The sequence below is a fragment of the Coregonus lavaretus genome (genome assembly GCF_964263955.1).
Source record: "Coregonus lavaretus genome assembly, contig: HAP1_SCAFFOLD_366, whole genome shotgun sequence".
Taxonomy (NCBI): domain Eukaryota; kingdom Metazoa; phylum Chordata; class Actinopteri; order Salmoniformes; family Salmonidae; genus Coregonus; species Coregonus lavaretus.
In genome coordinates, this window is record NW_028165998.1 from 162625 (window position 1) to 188096 (window position 25472).

At 47.8% G+C, this 25472-nt stretch overlaps 1 pseudogene across 1 annotated transcript in view; it reads left to right on the forward strand.

Annotated features, from left to right (window-relative positions):
* LOC311115226 (nuclear factor of activated T-cells, cytoplasmic 3-like) overlaps positions 1–25472 on the forward strand; it is a 65233-nt pseudogene that overhangs the window by 4291 nt on the left and 35470 nt on the right. The window contains exons 2-3 of the transcript in view: positions 7695–8892; positions 9303–9465. The product of the transcript in view is annotated as a nuclear factor of activated T-cells, cytoplasmic 3-like (transcript). The remainder of the gene's footprint in view (positions 1–7694; positions 8893–9302; positions 9466–25472) is intronic.

Consider the following 25472-nt stretch of genomic DNA (forward strand, 5'->3'; position numbering starts at 1 on the left):
GAAATTATAGGCAATTAGCAAGACACCCCCAATAAAGAAGTGGTTCTGCAGGTGGTGACCACAGACCACTTCTCAGTTCCTATGCTTCCTGGCTGATGTTTTGGTCACTTTTGAATGCTGGCGGTGCTTTCACTCTAGTGGTAGCATGAGACGGAGTCTACAACCCACACAAGTGGCTCAGGTAGTGCAGCTCATCCAGGATGGCACATCAATGCGAGCTGTGGCATGAAGGTTTGCTGTGTCTGTCAGCGTAGTGTCCAGAGCATGGAGGCGCTACCAGGAGACAGGCCAGTACATCAAGAGACGTGGAGAAGGCCGTAGGAGGGCAACAACCCAGCAGCAGGACCGCTACCTCCGCCTTTGTGCAAGGAGGAGCAGGAGGAGCACTGCCAGAGCCCTGCAAAATGACCTCCAGCAGGCCACAAATGTGCATGTGTCTGCTCAAACGGTCAGAAACAGACTCCATGAGTGTGGTATGAGGGCCCGACATCCACAGGTGGGGGTTGTGCTTACAGCCCAACACCGTGCAGGACGTTCGGCATTTGCCAGAGAACACCAAGATTGGCAAATTCGCCCTGTGCTCTTCACAGATGAAAGCAGGTTCACACTGAGCACATGTGACAGACGTGACAGAGTCTGGAGACGCCGTGGAGAATGTTCTGCTGCCTGCAACATCCTCCAGCATGACCGGTTTGGCGGTGGGTCAGTCATGGTGTGGGGTGGCATTTCTTTGGGGGGCCGCACAGCCCTCCATGTGCTCGCCAGAGGTAGCCTGACTGCCATTAGGTACCGAGATGAGATCCTCAGACCCCTTGTGAGACCATATGCTGGTGCGGTTGGCCCTGGGTTCCTCCTAATGCAAGACAATGCTAGACCTCATGTGGCTGGAGTGTGTCAGCAGTTCCTGCAAGAGGAAGGCATTGATGCTATGGACTGGCCCGCCCGTTCCCCAGACCTGAATCTAATTGAGCACATCTGGGACATCATGTCTCGCTCCATCCACCAACGCCACGTTGCACCACAGACTGTCCAGGAGTTGGCGGATGCTTTAGTCCAGGTCTGGGAGGAGATCCCTCAGGAGACCATCCACCACCTCATCAGGAGCATGCCCAGGCGTTGTAGGGAGGTCATACAGGCACATGGAGGCCACATACACTACTGAGCCTGATTTTGACTTGTTTTAAGGACATTACATCAAAGTTGGATCAGCCTGTAGTGTGGTTTTCCACTTTAATTTTGAGGGTGACTCCAAATCCAGACCTCCATGGGTTGATACATTTGATTTCCATTGATCATTTTTGTGTGATTTTGTTGTCAGCACATTCAACTATGTAAAGAAAAAAGTATTTAATAAGATTATTTCATTCATTCAGATCTAGGATGTGTTGTTTAAGTGTTCCCTTTATTTTTTTGAGCAGTGTACAACATAAAACATTGTGAAAATAAAGAAAACCCCTTGAATGAGTAGGTATGTCCAAACTTTTGACTGGTAGTGTATATAAAATACCACACCAGTGTTTTATGATTACACTGTAATCAATGTGCATAACACACCAGCCATTCTGAATGATGTGTAGTTTATTCAGTGGTTTAAAGTACTTAAGTAAAAATACTTGAAAGTACTACTATCTGTACCAGACATAATGGGACCCATCTCATCCAAAAAGTTGACTCAAGTTCACCAAAAAGCACCTGGAAGCAACTGGATGATCATCAAGACTCTTAGAAGAATGTTCTATGGACAGATGAGTCAAAAGTATAACTTTTTGGAAGACATGGGTCCAGGCAGGTAGCTTAGTGGGTAAGAGCGTTGTGCCAGTAACCGAAAGGTCGCTGGTTCTAATCCCTAGGTGAAAAATCTGTCGATGTGCCCTTGAGCAAGGCACTTAACCCTAATTGCTCATGTAAGTCGCTCTGGATAAGAGCGTCTGCTAAATGACTAAAAATGTAAAATGTAAATGTAAATTATGCCTGGCGAAAACCAAACACTTTATTCCACAGTAAGAACCTCATACCAACAGTCAAGCATGGTGGTGGTAGTGTGATGGTTTGGGGATCATTTGCTGCCTCAGGACCTGGATGACTTGCCTTAATAGAAGGAACCATGAATTCTGCTCTGTATCACATAATTCTACAGGAAAATGTCAGGCCTTCTGTGAGCTGAAGCTGAAATACAGCTGGGTCATGCAGCAAGACAATGATCCAAAACACACAATCAAATCTACATGAAAATGGCTAAAAAGCAACACATTTGAAGTTTTGGAATGGCCTAGTCAAAGTCCAGACCTAATCCCAATTGAGATGTTGTGGCAGGACTTGAAACGAGCAGTTCATGCTTAAAACCCCACAAATGTCACTGAGTTAAAGCAGTTCTGTATGCAAGAGTGGGCCAAAATTCCTCCACAGCGATGTGAGAGACTGATCAACAACTACAGGAAGCATTTGGTTGTAGTCATTGCAGCTAAAGGTGGCACAACCAGTTATTGAGTATAAGGGGGCAATTCCTTTTTCACACATGGGAATTGGGTGTTGCATAACTTTGTTAATTACATAAATAAAATAAGTATCCATTTATTTTATTTTATTTGTAAACTCAGGTTCCCTTTATCTGATATTAGGTTTTGGTTGAAGATCTGATAACATTCAGTATCAAAAATATTCAAAAATTGAGAAAATCAGGAAGGGGGCAAATACTTGAAGGGGGCGTGGATCAGAAAACCAGCCAGTATCTGGTATGACCACAATTTGCCTCATGCAGTGCGACACATCTCCTTCGCATAGATTTGACCAGGCTGTTGATTGTGGCCTGTAAAATGTTGTCCCACTTCTCTTCAATGGCTATGCGAAGTTGCTGGAAATTGGCGGGAACTGGAACACGTTGTAGTACACGTGGATCCAGAGAATACCAAAAATGCAGAATGGGTGACATGTCTGGTGAATATGCAGGCCATGAAAGAACTGGGACATTTTCAGCTTCCAGGAATTGTGTACAGATCCTTGTGACATGGGGCCGTGCATTATCATGCTGAAACATGAGGTGATGGCGGCGGATGAATGGCACCATAATGGGCCTCAGGATCTAGTCACGGTATCTCTGTGCATTAAAATTGCCATCGATAAAATGCAATTTTGTTTGTTGTCCGTAGCTTATGCCTGCACATACCATAACCCCACCACGCCCATGGGGCACTATGTTCACAATGTTGACATCAGCAAACCGCTATCCCACACAACACCACACATCTGCCAACTGCCCGGTACAGTTGAAACCGGGATTCATCCATGAAGAGCACACTTCTCCAGCGTGCCAGTGGCCATCGAAGGGGAGCATTTACCACTGAAGTCGGTTACGATGCAGAACTGCAGTCAGGTCAAGACCCTGGTGAGGACGACGAGCATGCAGATGAGCTTCCCGGAGACGTTTTCTGACCGTTTGTGCAGAAATGATTTGGTTGTGCAAACCCACAGTTTCATCAGCTGTCCGGGTGGCTGGTCTCAGATGATCTCGCAGGTGAAGAAGCCGGATGTGGAGGTCCTGAGCTGGCGTGGTTACACGTGGTCTGCGGTTGTGAGGCCGGTTGGACGTACTGCTCACTAACAGTAGCTCAATTGGAAGAGCATGGCGCTTGTAACGCCAGGGTAGTGGGTTCGATCCCCGGGACCACCCATACGTAAAAATGTATGCACACATGACTGTAAGTCGCTTTGGATAAAAGCGTCTGCTAAATGGCATATTATTATTATTAACAGGGATGTAAGCTAATTTGTGCACAACATTTGAGAGAAATAAGCTTTTTGTGCATATGGAACATTTCTGGGATATTTTATTTCAGCTCATGAAACATGGGACCAAAACTTTACATGTTGCGTTTATATTTTACTTCAGTATACTTTTTACTCCAAACATTTTCTCTGACACCCAAAAGTATTCTTTACATTTTGAATGCTTAGCAGGACAGGGAAATGGTCCAATTCACACACTTATCAAGAGAACATCCTTTGTCATCCCTACTGCCTGTGTTCTGGCAGACTCACTAAACACAAAATGCTTCATTGTAAATTATGTCTTAGTGTTGGGGTATGCCCCTGGCTATCCATAAATAAAATAAATACAAGACAATTGTGCTGTCTGGTTTGCTGAATATAAGGAATTTGACATTATTTCTACTTTTACTTTTGATACTTAAGTATATTTTAGCAATTACATTCACTTTTGATACTTAAGTATATTTAAAATCAAATACTTTTTAGACTTTTACTCAAGTAGTATTTTACTGGGTGACTTTCACTTTTACTTTAGTAATTTTCTATGAAGGTATCTTTACTTTTACTCAAGTATGACAATTGGGTACTTTTTCCACCACTGAGTTTATTACACAGTTATAACTTGCACTGATACATTGGATTATATCTAATCAGATCCTGGTCCAGTTAAAATTTGGACAGCACTGACATGCAAAATCCCAGTGGCTCAATATACACTGAGTGTACAAAACATTATGAACACATTCTCTTTCCATGACATAGACTGACCAGGTGAATCCAGGTGAAAGCTATGATCCCTTATTGATGTCACTTGTTAAAGTGGCAATATGTAACTTTTTGGGCAACCTGGCCAAATTCACATAGAAATGTGAGTTATAGATCTTTCATTCTACTTGAAAGCAAGTGTAAGAAGTGGTAGATCTGTTCTATGTGCACTATTTCTATGCTTCCTGTTCTTAAGTTGTGTTTTTGCGTCTTTTACTTTTGGTTTTGTACACCAGCTTCAAACAGCTGAAAATACAATATTTTTGATTATCGAAAATATATTTCACAGAGGTTTAGATGGTACGATGATTCTCTACACTATACTATCTTATTTTGTTACATAAACTGAAATTAGGCGAACTAGAGTTTTAGCAACCAGGAAATGGCGGAGCGAGTTCTGCATAGTGCACCTTTAAATCCACTTCAATCAGTGTAGATGAAGGGGAGGAGAAAGGTAAAGAAGGATTTTTAAGCCTTGAGACAATTGAGACATGGATTGTGTATGTGTGCCATTCAGAGGGCGGGCGGTGGGGGATGCAACTCAATATTAGGAAGGTGTTCTTAATGTTTGGTATACTCAGTGTATAACTATGTACTTTGTAGGATAAAATACTATTGTATTGACAACTGCCCGTTTTGCCATTTTATTGGTCTTGCACAAAGATAAAGATTTCAGCAGCAGTTTTCAGGAGAAAGGTACTCAAAAGGGGTCAAATGCCAGGGACATTGGTGTATGAAAAGTGAAAGGTGATATCTATTGAAATGGAAGAGCATAAAGCATAATGACAGCCGCCCCCTCCCTTCTTGCCATCAGCCCTTCTCTTGTCTGTTTCCTTCCTTATTTCTAACGGTTGTAAATGGCACCCGCAGCTTATTCAGGCGCCAACACGCTCTACCACCCAGCCAGAGGGGCCGCCGGGCCGGTGTTGCATCAGATAATATTTATATTCATTACATTCATTGCATTTGCAAATAAGTCAAGGCCAAAGGCAATTGTTTTATGTGCTCCATATCAAGGCACAATCAGCCATTTGACCTTTCACCCTCTTTGCATTTTGCGTGCAGACCAGACCAGAGAGAAACAGTGTGTGTGGGTGTGTGTCCTGTGTGAAACGGTTTATTAGTAGTAGGCTGCTTCTAATGCTGCTGCTTCTGCTCTGTTGACAGCTGTGAGCACATACAATTGTGTGAATTAGCCTGGCGAGTGCTGCTGTTAATCTATATATCGCCATGCCACAGTGGCCCCTGCCAAACAGGTCAGTCTCTAGTCTAGTCTTCCCCACATTTGGTAGAGACTCTGCACTGGCATTTATGACAAACCTTTCCCAGTGGGTTATCCTATGGATGACTGATCTAGGCTGTTATAGGACAGGTGAAAATAGAGAGTAATACATTGCCTTGCAAAAGTATTCATCCCCCTTGGCGTTTTTCCTATCTTGTTGCATTACAACCTGCAATTTAAATGGATTTTTATTTGTATTTCATGTAATGGACACACACAAAATAGTCCAAATTGGTTAAGTGAAAAAAAAAAAAATATATATAAAATATAAATAACGGAAAAGTGGTGCGTGCCTATGTATTCACCCCCTTTGCTATGAAGCCCCTACATAATATCTGGTGCAACCAAATACCTTCAGAAGTCACATAATTAGTTATATAAAGTCCACCTGTGTGCAATCTAAGTGTCACATGATCTTAGTATATATACACCTGTTCTGAAAGGCCCCAGAGTTTGCAACACCACTAAGCAAGGGGCACCACCAAGCAAGCGGCACCATGAAGACCAAGGAGCTCTCCAAACAGGTCAGGGACAAATTTGTGGAGAAGTACAGATCAGGTTTGGGTTATAAAAAAAGATCAGAAACTTTGAACATACCACAGAGCACCATTAACAAACCTGCCAAGAGAGGGCCGCCCACCAAAACTCATGGACCAGGCAAGGAGGGCATTAATCAGAGAGGCAACAAAGAGACCAAGGATAACCCTGGAGGAGCTGCAAAGCTCCACAGCAGAGATTGGAGTATCTGTCCATAGGACCACTTTAAGCCGTACACTCCACAGAGCTGGGCTTTACTGAAGAATGGCCAGAAAAAAGCCATTGCTTAAAGAAAAAAATAAGCAAACACATTTGGTGTTCGCCAAAAGCCATGTGGGAGGCTCCCCAAACATATGGAAGAAGGTACTCTGGTCAGATGAGACGAAAGTTGAGCTTTTTGGCCATCAAGGAAAACGCTATGTCTGGCGCAAACCCAACACCTCTCATCACCCCGAGAACACCATCCCCACAGTGAAGCATGGTGGTGGCAGCATCATGCTGTGGGGATGTTTTTCATCGGCAGGAAACTGGTCAGAATTGAAGGAATTGGTGGAGAATGATGGATGGCGCTAAATACAGGGAAATTCTTGAGGGAAACCTGTTTCTGTCTACCAGAGATTTGAGAGTGGGATGGCGGTTCACCTTCCAGCAGGACAATGACCCTAAGCATACTGCTAAAGCAACACTCGAGTGGTTTAAGGGGAAACATTTAAATGTATTGGAATGGCCTAGTCAAAGCCCAGACCTCAACCCAATTGAGAATCTGTGGTATGACTTAAAGATTGCTGTACACCAACGGAACCCATCCAACTTGAAGGAGCTGGAGCAGTTTTGCCTTGAAGAATGGGCAAAAATCCCAGTGGCTAGATGTGCCAAGCTTATAGAGACATACCCCAAGAGACTTGCAGCTGTAATTGCTGCAAAAGGTGTCTCTACAAAGTATTGACTTTGGGGGGGTGAATAGTTATGCACGCTGAAGTTTTCTTTTTTTTTGGGGGGTCTTATTTCTTGTTTGTTTCAGAAAAAAATTATTTTGCATCTTCAAAGTGGTAGGCATGTTGTGTAAATCAAATGATACAAACCCCCCCAAAATCAATTTTAATTCCATGTTGTAAGGCAACAAAATAGGAAAAATGGCAAGGGGGGTGAATACTTTTGCAAGCCACTGTAGATCAGAGAATAATCATTTGTTTGTCTGTTGTTTGTTTGTCTGTTCCTCTGTCTGGACTCTGGAGTAATACAGGGCACAATGGCACTGTTTGAATCTGCTGTGCTCTAAAGACTAGACACTTTGCATTGCAAATGAACAACCCTCTCAATTTGCCTACTTTCTTTCTATACCCAGCTGGTCCAGACCCTGATGACAGCACGCAATACTACACCACTCAGCCTATTGGCCAGTCCCAGGATGTACAACAGAGTCACCAGCACCATCAAGCTGTCTCTAACCAGGCTCCTCTGCAGGCCCATGGTAACTACCACCCCAGCTCCAGCTATGAAGTTCACAGTTCCAGATATAGTCCCATGGGACACCACCCCAAGGCGTTCGACTGCCCAAGCATCCAGATCACATCCATCAGTCACAGTCACCAAGAGCTGGGCTCCAGCCAGGATGCCGTGCTCATCAGCGGGGCAGACGGCGGGGGGGAGTGCAGCCGTGAGCGTTCCTCATCCAGGGACCACCTCTACCTGTCCCTGGACCCTTGTTACAGGGACTCATCTTCCCTGAACCTCAGCCCCTGCAGCAGCCTGTCTTCCAGGAGCTGGCTGTCTGACATGTCTTCCTGCGAGTCCTTCTCCCACGTGTACGACGACGTGGAGGCTGAGCTAAACGAGGCGGCCGCCCGCTTCACCCTGGGCTCCCCGCTGGCCTCTCCCCTGGCCTCCCCTGTCTGCTCCCCACAGGGCCAGGCCGCAGGGGGATTCGGGGTAGAGCTGTGGCAGCAGCAGTACTTCATGAGCACCCACTCCCTCTCGCCCCGCCAGTCCCCTCGCCAGTCGCCCCACCAGTCCCCTCGCCAATCGCCCCGCCAGTCCCCCTGTCACTCCCCGCGCAACAGCGTCACAGATGAGAACTGGCTGAACCCGCGTCCCACCTCCAGGTCCGGCTCAAGGCCCACATCCCCTTGCGGGAAAAGACGGCACTCCAGTGCAGACGTCCACTTAGCCTCCCCCTCCCCCTCCCCACACCACTCCCCCAGTCCCACACCGGGTCACTCTCCCAGGGGCAGTGTGACAGAGGATACCTGGGTGGTTGGAAGCCCTGGTGCCATGGGGGCCCTCCTGTACAGCTTCCCTGAGGTAGACGTTCCCTCCAAGACCAGGAGGACCTCTCAGCAGGCTCACATGAGTCTATTGCAAGCACAGGGAGATTCAGGGCAGGGGCTGGAAGACCAAAGAGCTGCTTTGCCTTACCTGGACTCACCTGCAGAGGAGTCTGGGTCTACTCTAAAACAGGATGGCCTTTTTGAAGAACTTTTTCTCTCGGTTCCCTCACACTTCACCTGGAGCAAACCCAGACCTGGCAACACACCCCTTTTCAGGTTTGTTATTCATAATCACATCGGCATCAATACTCACATGCGTGCTTCATCATGTCAACCACACGTGTTGTCATTTCCCCGATCACTCAGTATGGTGCAGACATTGTACTACCATAGCAATCCTAGCAAGGCAAAGGGTCAGGAGAGCTTAACTAGAGGTGAAGAACAAAACACCAACCCCCATGGTATTTTTAACACCAAATCTGAATGACTGTATTTTTATGAGAAAGAACGTCTGGGTCATATTCATTAGCGCACACACGCCGTAGAAAAACGTAGCAAAACGTAGCTAAAATAAATACATTAAACATTTCTTATTGGACAAGTTCAGGTAGTCCCTCCCTGTTTCAGTCTGTTTTCTTCCATTTGCTGCCTAATTAATACAGCCCTGTGTTGTCTCCCCCACCCAGGACCTCGTCCCTGCCCCCTCTGGACTGGCCCCTTCCCAGCCAGTTTGGCCAGTGTGAGCTGAAGGTGGATGTGCAGCCGCGGGGCCACCACAGGGCCCACTACGAGACAGAGGGCAGTCGGGGGGCCATCAAGGCTGCCTCAGGAGGGCACCCTTTAGTCAAGGTAAAAAGCAAGTATTTCACAAAATCATGACACCAGACCTGGATTCAATTAGTATTTTCACTTGGCAAGCTCAATAGATTTAAATAGAATGTGTATTTAGACACATTCTATTTAAATCTATTTAAGTCTGCATGACAAATGTATGTATAGAGGGTCACTGTCAGGCTCTCACCTAGAAGATCAATATGATCACTGTCAGGCTCTCACCTAGAAGATAAATATGATCACTGTCAGGCTCTCACCTAGAAGATAAATATGATCACTGTCAGGCTCTCACCTAGAAGATAAATATGATCACTGTCAGGCTCTCACCTAGAAGATAAATATGATCACTGTCAGGCTCTCATCTAGAAGATCAATATGATCACTGTCAGGCTCTCACCTAGATCAATATGATCACTGTCAGGCTCTCACCTAGATCAATATGATCACTGTCAGGCTCTCATCTAGAAGATCAATATGATCACTGTCAGGCTCTCACCTAGAAGATCAATATGATCACTGTCAGGCTCTCACCTAGAATATCAATATGATCACTGTCAGGCTCTCACCTAGAAGATCAATATGATCACTGTCAGGCTCTCACCTAGAATATCAATATGATCACTGTCAGGCTCTCACCTAGAAGATCAATATGATCACTGTCAGGCTCTCACCTAGAATATCAATATGATCACTGTCAGGCTCTCACCTAGAAGATCAATATGATCACTGTCAGGCTCTCACCTAGAAGATCAATATGATCACTGTCAGGCTCTCATCTAGAATATCAATATGATCACTGTCAGGCTCTCACCTAGAAGATCAATATGATCACTGTCAGGCTCTCATCTAGAAGATCAATATGATCACTGTCAGGCTCTCACCTAGAAGAACAATATGGTTGTGCTATTAATACTCTGCAAACTTTGAGGCTCTCCAAGAGATCAAAGCAAAACAGAAAATGGTTAAAACTTTATGCCTGGTTCGCATAACAAGTTGTGTTTTGATGAACTGCTGTTTGCAGTTCCATTGTAACCTTGAAGTGTCAATCAACGTGTGATATCCTGAGATATTAAAGGAAGTGTTACATTGAATTGACTATGTATGATAAGTTGAGTAGGCGTTTTGTTCAATTACTCACTGTTGTTGCTTGAATCTGACATTTATTTAACAATGTTATCAGAGGTTTGTGAAGGTTGTTGATATACAGTATATTAGGTTCAGTAAATATGGGGGTAGCGTATTCAAACCCAACCAACTACAAAAGCACTGGAGGCACTAATCTCATACTGTACAGCAAAAATATACAGAGCTCCTACCTCCCACCTCGCTCTCTTTCTCTCTCGCTCTCTCAGTTTATTGACATTGCATTATGTAAACGATTGATACATGGTAACCCTCAGACAGACAGCCTGTTATTGTACACTAACAGCGCTTCATTTAACACAGGACCGCGCAAGCATGTGTGTGTACGTGTGAGCTTTATGTTTAGTGTATTCAGAAATGAGAGCCAGAGTCCACAAGTGACCTTAAGTTCTTAACATGTTTGACCACATCAAGCATTGCCTTGGAAATCATAACTCCAGTAAACAACTACACTGTGCTGTGAATCACTACATGAGAGAGGAGGGATCTAAGGTTTATATGCATTAAACCCACTACACTCTAGAGTATAGTCACTAAATAGTCTCTCTAAATAGTCACTCTAAATGCATATACACCAATAACCACAACCACACCCTCTGATCCCTCAACATTTGAAGTAATCTGGGCTCGGGGTGTCACACCATGGGTATCACCAGAGCCATGGCTCAGGGTATCACCTAACATCTAGCAGAGCACTATTTGCCAGTGGGCTGTAGTGAGACTGTATCACCTAACTTCTAGCAGAGCACTATTTGCCAGTGGACTGTAGTGAGACTGTATCACCTAACATCTAGCAGAGCACTATTTGCCAGTGGGCTGTAGTGAGACTGTATCACCTAACTTCTAGCAGAGCACTATTTGCCAGTGGACTGTAGTGAGACTGTATCACCTAACATCTAGCAGAGCACTATTTGCCAGTGGGCTGTAGTGAGACTGTATCACCTAACTTCTAGCAGAGCACTATTTGCCAGTGGACTGTAGTGAGACTGTATCACCTAACATCTAGCAGAGCACTATTTGCCAGTGGGCTGTAGTGAGACTGTATCACCTAACTTCTAGCAGAGCACTATTTGCCAGTGGACTGTAGTGAGACTGTATCACCTAACATCTAGCAGAGCACTATTTGCCAGTGGGCTGTAGTGAGACTGTATCACCTAACTTCTAGCAGAGCACTATTTGCCAGTGGACTGTAGTGAGACTGTATCACCTAACATCTAGCAGAGCACTATTTGCCAGTGGGCTGTAGTGAGACTGTATCACCTAACTTCTAGCAGAGCACTATTTGCCAGTGGACTGTAGTGAGACTGTATCACCTAACATCTAGCAGAGCACTATTTGCCAGTGGGCTGTAGTGAGACTGTATCACCTAACTTCTAGCAGAGCACTATTTGCCAGTGGACTGTAGTGAGACTGTATCACCTAACATCTAGCAGAGCACTATTTGCCAGTGGGCTGTAATGAGACTGTATCACCTAACTTCTAGCAGAGCACTATTTGCCAGTGGACTGTAGTGAGACTGTATCACCTAACATCTAGCAGAGCACTATTTGCCAGTGGACTGTAGTGAGACTGTATCACCTAACATCTAGCAGAGCACTATTTGCCAGTGGGCTGTAGTGAGACTGTATCACCTAACTTCTAGCAGAGCACTATTTGCCAGTGGGCTGTAGTGAGACTGTATCACCTAACATCTAGCAGAGCACTATTTGCCAGTGGACTGTAGTGAGACTGTAGCACCTAACTTCTAGCAGAGCACTATTTGCCAGTGGGCTGTAGTGAGACTGTATCACCTAACTTCTAGCAGAGCACTATTTGCCAGTGGACTGTAGTGAGACTGTATCACCTAACTTCTAGCAGAGCACTATTTGCCAGTGGACTGTAGTGAGACTGTATCAACTAACGTCTAGCAGAGCACTATTTGCCAGTGGACTGTAGTGAGACTGTATAATCTAACGTCTAGCAGAGCACTATTTGCCAGTGGGCTGTAGTGAGACTGTATCACCTAACTTCTAGCAGAGCACTATTTGCCAGCGGACTGTAGTGAGACTGTATCACCTAACGTCTAGCAGAGCACTATTTGCCAGTGGGCTGTAGTGAGACTGTATCACCTAACTTCTAGCAGAGCACTATTTGCCAGCGGACTGTAGTGAGACTGTATCACCTAACGTCTAGCAGAGCACTATTTGCCAGTGGACTGTAGTGAGACTGTATCACCTAACGTCTAGCAGAGCACTATTTGCCAGTGGGCTGTAGTGAGACTGTATCACCTAACTTCTAGCAGAGCACTATTTGCCAGTGGACTGTAGTGAGACTGTATCACCTAACGTCTAGCAGAGCACTATTTGCCAGTGGGCTGTAGTGAGACTGTATCACCTAACGTCTAGCAGAGCACTATTTGCCAGTGGGCTGTAGTGAGACTGTATCACCTAACGTCTAGCAGAGCACTATTTGCCAGTGGGCTGTAGTGAGACTGTGTCACCTAACTTCTAGCAGAGCACTGTTTGCCAGTGGGCTGAAGTGAGAATTTATCACCTAACGTTTAGCAGAGCACTATTTGCCAGTGGGCTGTAGTGAGACTGTATCACCTAACATCTAGCAGAGCACTATTTGCCAGTGATCTGAAGTGAGACTGTATCACCTAACATCTAGCAGAGCACTATTTGCCAGTGGGCTGTAGTGAGACTGTATCACTTAATGTCTAGCAGAGCACTTTTTGCCAGTGGGCTGTGGTGAGACTGTATCACCTAACGTGTAGCAGAGCACTATTTGCCAGTGGGCTGTAGTGAGACTGTGTCACCTAACTTCTAGCAGAGCACTATTTGCCAGTGGGCTGTAGTGAGACTGTATCACCTAAAGTCTAGCAGAGCACTATTTGCCAGTGGGCTGTAGTGAGACTGTATCACCTAACATCTAGCAGAGCACTATTTGCCAGTGAGCTGTAGTGAGACTGTATCACCTAACATCTAGCAGAGCACTATTTGCCAGTGGGCTGTAGTGAGACTGTATCACCTAATGTCTAGCAGAGCACTATTTGCCAGTGGGCTGTAGTGAGACTGTATCACCTAATGTCTAGCAGAGCACTATTTGCCAGTGGGCTGCAGTGAGACTGTATCACCTAAAGTCTAGCAGAGCACTATTTGCCAGTGATCTGAAGTGAGACTGTATCACCTAACGTCTACCAGAGCACTATTTGCCAGTGTGCCTGCAGTGACATTGTATCACCTAACGTCTTGCAGAGTTCTTTTTGCCATTGGACTGAAGTGAGACTTTATCACCTAACGTCTAGCAGAGCACTATTTGCCAGTGGGCTGTAGTGAGACTGTATCACCTAACGTCTAGCAGAGCACTATTTGCCAGTGGGCTGTAGTGAGACTGTATCACCTGACGTCTAGCAGAGCACTTTTTGCCAGTGGGACTGTAGTGAAACTGTACCACCTAACGTCTAGCAGAGCACTTTCTGCCTGTGGCCTATAGTGAGACAGTATCACCTAACGTCTAGCAGAGCACTTTCTGCCAGTGGCCTGTAGTGAGACTGTATCACTTAACGTCTAGCAGAGCACTATTTGCCAGTGGGCTGTAGTGAGACAGTATCACCTAACGTCTAGCAGAGCACTATTTGCCAGTGGGCTGTAGTGAGACTGTATCACCTAACGTCTAGCAGAGCACTATTTGCCAGTGGGCTGTAATGAGACTGTATCACCTAACGTCTAGCAGAGCACTATTTGCCTGTGATCTAAAGTGAGACTGTATCACCTAACGTCTAGCAGAGCACTACTTGCCAGTGGGCTGTAATGGGACTGTATCACCTAACGTCTAGCAGAGCACTATTTGCCAGTGGGCTGTAGTGAGACTGTATCACCTAACGTCTAGCAGAGCACTATTTGCCTGTGATCTAAAGTGAGACTGTATCACCTAACGTCTAGCAGAGCACTACTTGCCAGTGGGCTGTAGTGAGACTGTATCACCGAACGTCTAGCAGAGTACTATTTGCCAGTGGGCTGTAATGGGACTGTATCACCTAACGTCTAGCAGAGCACTATTTGCCAGTGGGCTGTAGTGAGACTGTATCACCTAATGTCTAGCAGAGCACTATTTGCCAGTGGGCTGCAGTGAGACTGTATCACCTAAAGTCTAGCAGAGCACTATTTGCCAGTGATCTGAAGTGAGACTGTATCACCTAACGTCTAGCAGAGCACTATTTGCCAGTGGGCCTGCAGTGAGACTGTATCACCTAACGTTTATCAGAGCAGTTTTTGCCAGTGTGCTGTAGTGAGACTGTATCACCTAACGTCTAGCAGAGTACTATTTGCCAATGGGCTGTAGTGAGACTGTATCACCTAACTTCTAGCAGAGTTCTTTTTGCCATTGGACTGAAGTGAGACTTTATCACCTAACGTCTAGCAGAGCACTATTTGCCAGTGGGCTGTAGTGAGACTGTATCACCTAACGTCTAGCAGAGCACTATTTGCCAGTGGGCTGTAGTGAGACTGTATCACCTGACGTCTAGCAGAGCACTTTCTGCCAGTGGCCTGTAGTGAGACTGTATCACTTAACGTCTAGCAGAGCACTATTTGCCAGTGGGCCTGCAGTGAGACTGTATCACCTAACGTTTATCAGAGCAGTTTTTGCCAGTGTGCTGTAGTGAGACTGTATCACCTAACGTCTAGCAGAGTACTATTTGCCAGTGGGCTGTAGTGAGACTGTATCACCTAACTTCTAGCAGAGCACTATTTGCCAGTGGGCCTGCAGTGAGACTGTATCACCTAATGTCTAGCAGAGCACTATTTGCCAGTGGGCTGTAGTGAGACTGTATCACCTGACGTCTAGCAGAGCACTTTTTGCCAGTGGGCTGAAGTGAGACCTTATCACCTAATGTTTAGCAGAGTACTATTTGCCAGTTGTCACGGTTTCGGCCGAGGCTGCCTCTCTTCCTTGCTCGGGCAGGCTTCGGCGTTCGTCGTCTCCGGAATACTAGCTGCCACCGTTGCATGTTTCTATGTTCGTTTGCTTTTGTCTGATTGTTGTTACACCTGTTATCGTTTAGTGTATTAGTGTCCTATAAGTTCTCGTTGTGTTTGTCTAGTGTTGTGTTTTATTGTTTTACTGTCATGCCGGTAGGCTGGTATTCTACTGTTTGCTCGGTTGAGCTATTTCTCCACATTGTTTGGAGTGTTTTGTCGCACCTGTGAGTGCGCCCGTTATTTTCGCCTACGTGCTGAGTTTTCGCCTCAGGGCATTTATTCGTGTTTGTTTTTGTGTGCATCTACTAAAGTCTGTTGGACTAACGTTCTGCGTCCTGCGCCTGATTCCACCACCACACCCACCTACATCTACCTTGACAGAATAACACACCTCAAGAATGGAATCAGCAGGAGCCGCAGCAGCACAGGCGACGCTGGAGGACCGGGTCCGCGAGCAGAATGACCAGATCCTGCGGATGGGGTCCGCACTGCAGGAGGTGATCACCACCATCCGAGGCTGGGAGACCCGAGGGACACCTCCACCACCATCCTCCCTGCCCGCACCATCGGCAAGTCAGCCCATTCCCGCTCCGGAACCCAGAGGAGTTCGACTCTCGCTCCCGAGGGCCTACGATGGGACCGCTGCCGGGTGTCAGGGATTCCTTCTCCAGGTGGAGCTTTACCTGGCCACCGTGCACCCGGCGCCCTCGGGACACAAGAGCGTGTCCGCCCTGATCTCCTGCCTTTCCGGTAAGGCGTTGGAATGGGCCAACGCAGAGTGGAGGAGAATCGACGCTACCACCATCACCTACGACGAGTTCTCCCGCCGCTTCAGGGCGGTGTTTGACCATCCCCCGGAGGGGAAAACGGCGGGGGAGCGTCTGTTCTGCCTCCGGCAGGGGAAGAGGAGTGCCCAGGAGTTCGCCTTAGAATTCCGTACTCTAGCGGCGGATGCAGGGTGGAATGAGCGGGCCCTCATCGATCACTACCGATGTAGTCTACGTGAGGACGTCCGTAGGGAGCTGGCCTGTAGGGACACCAGCCTCTCGTTCGACCAGTTGGTCGACATGTCCATCAGGCTGGATACCCTGCTAGCTACCCGCGGACGTCCCGAGGGGGGTCCGTCCATTTCACCCTCCAGCGCCTCCGAGCCGTGCCCCATGGAGCTCGGGGGCGCTGGCGCTAGAGAGAGGAGGGGTCGGATGACGAGGGGGTCCATCTCCTGCACCAACTGTGGTCGGGGAGGACACACCGCGGCTAGGTGCTGGGGATGGCCTCCGAGGGGGGAAGACGACAGGTCCCGCACTGGGGAGTCCTTCCAGGTGAGTAGGCGCCCCACTCACCCAGAGCTCTCTGTTGCACACTTCTGTATGCCTGTGCGTTTTCCACAGGTAGCACCTTATTCCCAGCATAAGGCGCTGGTAGATTCAGGCGCGGCTGGGAATTTTGTTGATAAGAAATTTTGTTTAGCCTTAGGGATTCCCCTTCTCCCTGTTGACGTCCCCTTCCCCGTTCATGCCCTAGATAGCCGTCCGTTGGGTGCGGGCTTGATCAGGGAGGTCACGGCGCCACTTAGGATGTGTGCGCAGGGGGGTCATCAGGAGATGATCCAGCTATTTCTGATCGACTCGCCTGCGTATCCGGTGGTGCTGGGCATGCCCTGGTTGAGTACCCATAACCCATCTATTTCGTGGCAGGAGAGGGCTCTGATGGAGTGGTCTGCCCAGTGTGTGGGTCGATGTTTAGGCGTTGCCGTAGGGGCTACCTCTGTGGAGAGTCCAAACCAGGTGCCCGCATTGCACGTTCCCCCTGAGTATGGGGATTTGGCTATTGTGTTCAGTAAGTCGAGGGCGACGCAGTTGCCTCCCCATAGGCAGGGAGATTGTGCGATAGACCTCCAGGCAGGAGTTGCGCTCCCACGGAGCCATGTGTATCCTCTGTCTCAGGAGGAGAAGAGAGCTATGGAGACTTACATAGAGGAATCTCTGAGACAAGGATACATACGGCCCTCCACTTCCCCTGCGTCCACGAGTTTCTTTTTTGTGAAGAAAAAGGATGGGGGGTTACGCCCGTGCATTGACTACCGTGGTCTCAATCAGATCACGGTGAAGTACAGTTATCCACTCCCGCTGATTGCGACCATGACGGAGTCATTGCACGGGGCGCGTTTCTTCACTAAATTAGATCTCAGGAGCACGTACAACTTGGTGCGCATTAGGGGGGGCGATGAATGGAAGACAGCCTTTAGTACCACCTCGGGCCATTACGAGTATCTTGTCATGCCATACGGGTTGATGAACGCTCCTTCAGTTTTCCAATCATTCGTGGATGAGATCTTCAGGGACATGCAGGGGCAGGGGGTGGTCGTGTACATAGATGACATTCTCGTGTACTCGCCTACCCGAGTCGAGCATGTGGCCCTGGTGCGCCGAGTGTTGCGGAGGCTGTTGGAGCACGACCTGTATGTCAAGGCAGAGAAGTGTCTGTTCTTCCAGGAGTCGGTCTCCTTTTTGGGTTATCAGTTGTCTGCATCAGGGGTGAAGATGGAGGTAGACCGGGTGTCAGCCGAGCGTAATTGGCAAACGCCAACCACTGTGAAGGAGGTGCAGCAGTTTTTGGGGTTTGCGAATTACTACCGGAGGTTTATCCGGGGTTTTGGACAGGTGGCAGCTCCCATAACGTCTCTTTTGAAGGGGGGTCCGGTGCGTCTGCAGTGGTCAGCCGAGGCGGACAGGGCGTTTGGGAGGCTGAAGGACCTGTTTACCTCGGCCCCGGTGCTGGCGCATCCGGATCCCTCTTTGCCATTTCAGGTAGAGGTGGACGCGTCAGAGGCCGGTGTAGGAGCCGTGCTTTCGCAACGGTCCGGCGCGCCACCTAAACTCCGCCCCTGTGCTTTTTATTCCAAGAAGCTCAGTCCGGCGGAGCGAAACTATGACGTAGGGGACAGGGAGCTGTTAGCCGTGGTACAGGCCCTAAAGGTGTGGAGGCACTGGCTTGAGGGGGCTCAACACCCTTTCCTCATTTTGACGGACCACCGTAACCTGGAGTACATCCGGGCAGCGAGGAGGCTGAACCCTCGCCAGGCGAGGTGGAATATGTTTTTGACCCGGTTCACATTTAAGATCACGTACATCCCTGGGTCACAGAACGGTAAGGCAGACGCACTGTCTCGGCAGTATGACACGGAGGAGAGGTCCGTGGAGCCCACTCCCATACTGCCGGAGTCTTGTCTGGTGGCACCGGTAGTGTGGGAGGTCGATGCTGAACTCGAGCGGGCGTTACGCACCGACCCTAGTCCACCTCAATGCCCGGAGGGTCGGAAGTACGTTCCGCTCGAGGTTCGGGATCGATTGATCTATTGGGCTCACACGTCACCCTCCTCTGGACACCCTGGTATCGGCCGGACAGTGCACTGTCTTAGTGCCAAGTACTGGTGGCCCACGTTGGCGAGGGATGTGAGGGTTTATGTTTCCTCCTGCTCGGTGTGCGCCCAGTGTAAGGCGCCTAGACATCTGCCTAGGGGTAAGTTACTACCCCTGCCCGTTCCACAACGACCATGGTCTCACCTCTCGGTGGATTTCCTCACTGACCTTCCTCCTTCACAGGGGAATACCACTATACTGGTCGTTGTGGACCGGTTTTCTAAGGCCTGTCGTTTGCTCCCTATGCCGGGCCTTCCTACTGCCCTGCAAACCGCCGAAGCACTATTCACCCATGTGTTCCGGCACTACGGGGTACCCGAGGATATTGTGTCTGATCGGGGTCCCCAATTTACCTCCAGAGTCTGGAGAGCTTTTATGGAGCGGTTGGGGGTCTCGGTGAGCCTCACCTCGGGTTACCACCCGGAGAGTAATGGGCAGGTGGAACGTGTGAACCAGGATGTGGGTAGGTTTCTTAGAACATACTGCCAGGACCGGCCGGAGGAGTGGGCCAGGTACGTTCCCTGGGCCGAAATGGCCCAGAATTCCCTACGCCATTCCTCCACTAACCTAACCCCTTTCCAATGTGTGTTGGGTTACCAGCCGGTTCTGGCACCTTGGCAGCAGAGCCAGATCGAGGCTCCTGCGGTGGATGAGTGGGTGCGGCGCTCGGAGGAGACATGGAACGCTGCACACGTCCACCTGCAGCGGGCCCTCCGTCGTCATAAGGCGAGCGCCGATCTCCACCGCAGTGAGGGACCGGTGTACGCACCTGGTGATCGAGTCTGGCTCTCTACCAGAAACCTGCCCCTCCGCCTGCCCTGTCGGAAACTGGGTCGGCGGTTTGTAGGGCCATTTAAAGTCCTGAGAAGGTTGAACGAGGTGTGTTACAAATTACAACTACCTGTTGAGTATAAAAGTATCAACCCCTCGTTCCATGTGTCTCTTCTCAGGCCGGTGGTAGCTGGCCCACTCCAAGAAAGTGAGATCAGGGAGACTCCTCCGCCCCCATTGGACATCGAGGGGGCACCGGCGTACTCCGTGCGGTCCATCAATATCTAGTGGAGTGGGAGGGGTACGGCCCGGAGGAACGGTGCTGGGTGCCGAGGAGAGACATTTTGGACCCGTCTCTCCTGACGGAATTCCATCGTGGGCACCCGACGCACCCTGCTCCGCGTCCTCCTGGTCGTCCCCGAGGCCGGAGTCGGCGCACGTCTGGAGCCGCGCGTCAAGGGGGGGGTACTGTCACGGTTTCGGCCGAGGCTGCCTCTCTTCCTTGCTCGGGCAGGCTTCGGCGTTCGTCGTCTCCGGAATAATAGCTGCCACCGTTGCATGTTTCTATGTTCGTTTGCTTTTGTCTGATTGTTGTTACACCTGTTATCGTTTAGTGTATTAGTGTCCTATAAGTTCTCGTTGTGTTTGTCTAGTGTTGTGTGTTATTGTTTTACTGTCGTGCCGGTAGGCTGGTATTCTACTGTTTGCTCGGTTGAGCTATTTCTCCACATTGTTTGGAGTGTTTTGTCGCACCTGTGAGTGCGCCCGTTATTTTCGCCTACGTGCGGAGTTTTCGCCTCAGGGCATTTATTCGTGTTTGTTTTTGTGTGCATCTACTAAAGTCTGTTGGACTAACGTTCTGCGTCCTGCGCCTGATTCCACCACCACACCCACCTACATCTACCTTGACACCAGTGAGCTGTAATGGGACTGTATCACCTGACTTCTAGCAGAGCACTATTGGCCAGTGGGCCTGCAGTGAGACTGTATCACCTAACGTTTATCAGAGCAGTTTTTGCCAGTGTGCTGTAGTGAGACTGTATCACCTAATGTCTAGCAGAGCACTTTTTGCCAGTGGGACTGTAGTGAAACTGTACCACCTAACGACTAGCAGAGCACTTTCTGCCAGTGGCCTGTAGTGAGACAGTATCACCTAACGTCTAGCAGAGCACTTTTTGCCAGTGAACTGTAGTGAGACTGTACCACCTAACATGGGACCCTGTACTAAACACTATAAAGCATTATAAGGCCTGTTGCATGCTTATAACAAGTAATAACACAACTGTATGCCCTAAGGTGGGACCCCCGACTAAATACAACAGACCGGATTCTAACTTATCTGCACCTGAATATGCACCTGAATTCTTGCATACATTTGATGCATCATTGCATGACTTATGCAAAATTGTATTTGTGTGTATGTCAAGTTAGGATTGGGCCCTATATACAAAGAGCTGTTACTTTTTAAAGGTCCAAAACAGCCATTTTTATCTCAATATCAAATCATTTCTTGGTAACAATTAAGTACCTTACTGGTTAGGATTCCATCCAATTGGCGTCAGATTTTATGTAGATTTTTGAATATTCGCATTAAGAAAATATGAAAAATGTCCCACCTCTGGTGGGTTTCCACCAAACTGACTTGTTGCGAGTAAAAATCAGTGCGTGATGACGTACTAGTGCACACAAAATGTACTTTTTCGCCTAAAAATTATTGTACCAAAATAAGAATCTAAAGTTCGATGTGTTTCCATTGCATTTTCAACTCTACCGTTGTGTTAAATAGCAAATGTGCCTACTTTGGTCATGGCACATGCTAACATAGCTAACAGCTCGCAGATGCTGTGCGGGTAGACTAGTCTTCATAAGGGTTTCCCAGGCTCTGCCCCGGGGCCCTCCCCTGGGTGCACGTTATGGTTTTTGCCCCAGCACGACACAGCTGATTTAAAATAACCAACTCATCGTCAAGCTTTGGTTGTTTGAGTCAGCTGTGTGGTGCTGGGGTAGGGACCGGAACGTGCACCCAGGGGGGGCCCCGGGACCGAGTTTGGGAAAATCCTGGTCTACATGATGAGATTATGATAGATAAGAGGGAGAATATATTTTTTAAAAGAGCATCAAGCTTTCATCACCCTGCGAAGTTCATAACTTATTTAATCTGTATCTTAATGTGGTCCTCTGTAGCTCAGCTGGTAGAGCACGGTGCTTGTAACGCCAAGGTAGTGGGTTCGATCCCCGGGACCACTCATACACAAAAATGTATGCACGCATGACTGTAAATCGCTTTGGATAAAAGCGTCTGCTAAATGGCTTATTATTATTATTATTATTATCTAGCAGAGCACTATTTGCCAGTGGGCCTGCAGTGAGACTGTATCACCTAATGTTTATCAGAGCAGTTTTTGCCAGTGTGCTGTAGTGAGACTGTATCACCTAACATATAGCAGAGCAGTATTTGCCAGTGGGCTTCAGTGAGACTGTATCACCTAAAGTCTAGCAGAGCACTATTTGCCAGTGATCTGAAGTGAGACTGTATCACCTAACGTCTAGCAGAGCACTATTTGCCTGTGATCTGAAGTGACACCTTATCACCTAACGTTTAGCAGAGAACTATTTGCCAGTGGGCTGTAGTGAGACAGTATCACCTAACGTCTACCAGAGTATATTTGCCAGTGGGCCTGCAGTTAGACTGTATCACCTAACGTTTATCAGAGCAGTTTTTGCCAGTGTGCTGTAGTGAGACTGTATCACCTAACGTATAGCAGAGCAGTATTTGCCAGTGGGCTGTAGTGAGACTGTATCACCTAACGTCTACCAGAGCACTATTTGCCAGTGGGCTGTGGTGAGACTGTATCACCTAACGTCTATCAGAGCACTTTTTGCCAGTGGCCTGCATTGAGACTGTATCACCTAACGTCTAGCAGATAACTTTTTGCCAGTGGGCTGTAGTGAGACTGTATCACCTAATGTCTAGCAGAGCACTATTTGCCAGTGGGCTGCAGTGAGACTGTATCACCTAAAGTCTAGCAGAGCACTATTTGCCAGTGATCTGAAGTGAGACTGTATCACCTAACGTCTAGCAGAGCACTTTTTGCCAGTGGGCTGCATTGAGACTGTATCACCTAAAGTCTAGCAGAGCACTATTTGCCAGTGATCTGAAGTGAGACTGTATCACCTAACGTTTATCAGAGCAGTTTTTGCCAGTGTGCTGTAGTGAGACTGTATCACCTAACGTATAGCAGAGCAGTATTTGCCAGTGGGCTGTAGTGAGACTGTATCACCTAACGTCTACCAGAGCACTATTTGCCAGTGGGCTGTGGTGAGACTGTATCACCTAACTTCTATCAGAGCACTATTTGCCAGTGATCTGAAGTGAGACTGTATCACCTAACGTCTAGCAGAGCACTTTTTGCCAGTGGCCTGCATTGAGACTGTATCACCTAAAGTCTAGCAGATAACGTTTTGCAAGTGGGCTGTAGTAAGACTGTATCACCAAATGTCTAGCAGAGCACTATTTGCCAGTGGGCTGCAGTGAGACTGTATCACCTAAAGTCTAGCAGAGCACTATTGGCCAGTGGGCCTGCAGTGAGATTGTATCACCTAACGTTTATCAGAGCAGTTTTTGCCAGTGTGCTGTAGTGAGACTGTATCACCTAATGTCTAGCAGAGCACTTTTTGCCAGTGGGACTGTAGTGAAACTGTACCACCTAACGACTAGCAGAGCACTTTCTGCCAGTGGCCTGTAGTGAGACAGTATCACCTAACGTCTAGCAGAGCACTTTTTGCCAGTGAACTGTAGTGAGACTGTACCACCTAACATCTAGCAGAGCACTATTTGCCAGTGGGCTGTAGTGAGACTGTATCACCTAACGTTTATCAGAGCAGTTTTTGCCAGTGTGCTGTAGTGAGACTGTATCACCTAACGTATAGCAGAGCAGTATTTGCCAGTGGGCTTCAGTGAGACTGTATCACCTAAAGTCTAGCAGAGCACTATTTGCCAGTGATCTGAAGTGAGACTGTATCACCTAACGTCTAGCAGAGCACTATTTGCCTGTGATCTGAAGTGACACCTTATCACCTAACGTTTAGCAGAGAACTATTTGCCAGTGGGCTGTAGTGAGACAGTATCACCTAACGTCTACCAGAGTATATTTGCCAGTGGGCCTGCAGTGAGACTGTATCACCTAACGTTTATCAGAGCAGTTTTTGCCAGTGTGCTGTAGTGAGACTGTATCACCTAACGTATAGCAGAGCAGTATTTGCCAGTGGGCTGTAGTGAGACTGTATCACCTAACGTCTACCAGAGCACTATTTGCCAGTGGGCTGTGGTGAGACTGTATCACCTAACGTCTATCAGAGCACTATTTGCCAGTGATCTGAAGTGAGACTGTATCACCTAACGTCTAGCAGAGCACTTTTTGCCAGTGGCCTGCATTGAGACTGTATCACCTAACGTCTAGCAGATAACTTTTTGCCAGTGGGCTGTAGTGAGACTGTATCACCTAATGTCTAGCAGAGCACTATTTGCCAGTGGGCTGCAGTGAGACTGTATCACCTAAAGTCTATCAGAGCACTATTTGCCGGTGGGCTGTAGTGGGACTGTATCACCTAAAGTCTAGCAGAGCACTATTTGCCAGTGGGCTGTAGTGAGACTGTATCACCTAACGTTTATCAGAGCAGTTTTTGCCAGTGTGCTGTAGTGAGACTGTATCACCTAACGTATAGCAGAGCAGTATTTGCCAGTGGGCTGTAGTGAGACTGTATCACCTAACATCTATCAGAGCACTTTTTGCCAGTGGGCTGTGGTGAGACTGTATCACCTAACGTCTAGCAGATAACTTTTTGCCAGTGGGCTGTAGTGAGACTGTATCACCTAATGTCTAGCAGAGCACTATTTGCCAGTGATCTGAAGTGAGACTGTATCACCTAACTTCTAGCAGAGCACTACTTGCCAGTGGGCTGTAGTGAGACTGTATCACCTAACGTCTAGCAGAGCACTATTTGCCAGTGGGCTGTAGTGAGACTGTATCACCTAACGTCTAGCAGAGCACTATTAGCCAGTGGGCTGTAGTGAGACTGTAGCACCTAACTTCTAGCAGAGCACTATTTGCCAGTGGGCCTGCAGTGAGACTGTATCACCTAACGTTTATCAGAGCAGTTTTTGCCAGTGTGCTGTAGTGAGACTGTATCACCTAACGTATAGCAGAGCAGTATTTGCCAGTGGGCTGTGGTGAGACTGTATTACCTAACCTCTACCAGAGCACTATTTGCCAGTGATCTGAAGTGAGACTGTATCACCTAACGTCTAGCAGAGCACTATTTGCCAGTGATCTGAAGTGAGACTGTATCACCTAACGTCTAGCAGAGCACTACTTGCCAGTGGGCTGTAGTGAGACTGTATCACCTAACGTCTAGCAGAGCACTATTTGCCAGTGGGCTGTAGTGAGACTGTATCACCTAACGTCTAGCAGAGCACTATTTGCAAATGGGCTGTAGTGAGACTGTATCACCTGACGTCTAGCAGAGCACTTTTTGCCAGTGGGACTGTAGTGAAACTGTACCACCTAACGTCTAGCAGAGCACTTTCTGCCTGTGGCCTATAGTGAGACAGTATCACCTAACGTCTAGCAGAGCACTTTTTGCCAGTGGACTGTAGTGAGACTGTATCACTTAACGTCTAGCAGAGCACTTTTTGCCAGTGGGGTTTAGTGATACTGTATCACCT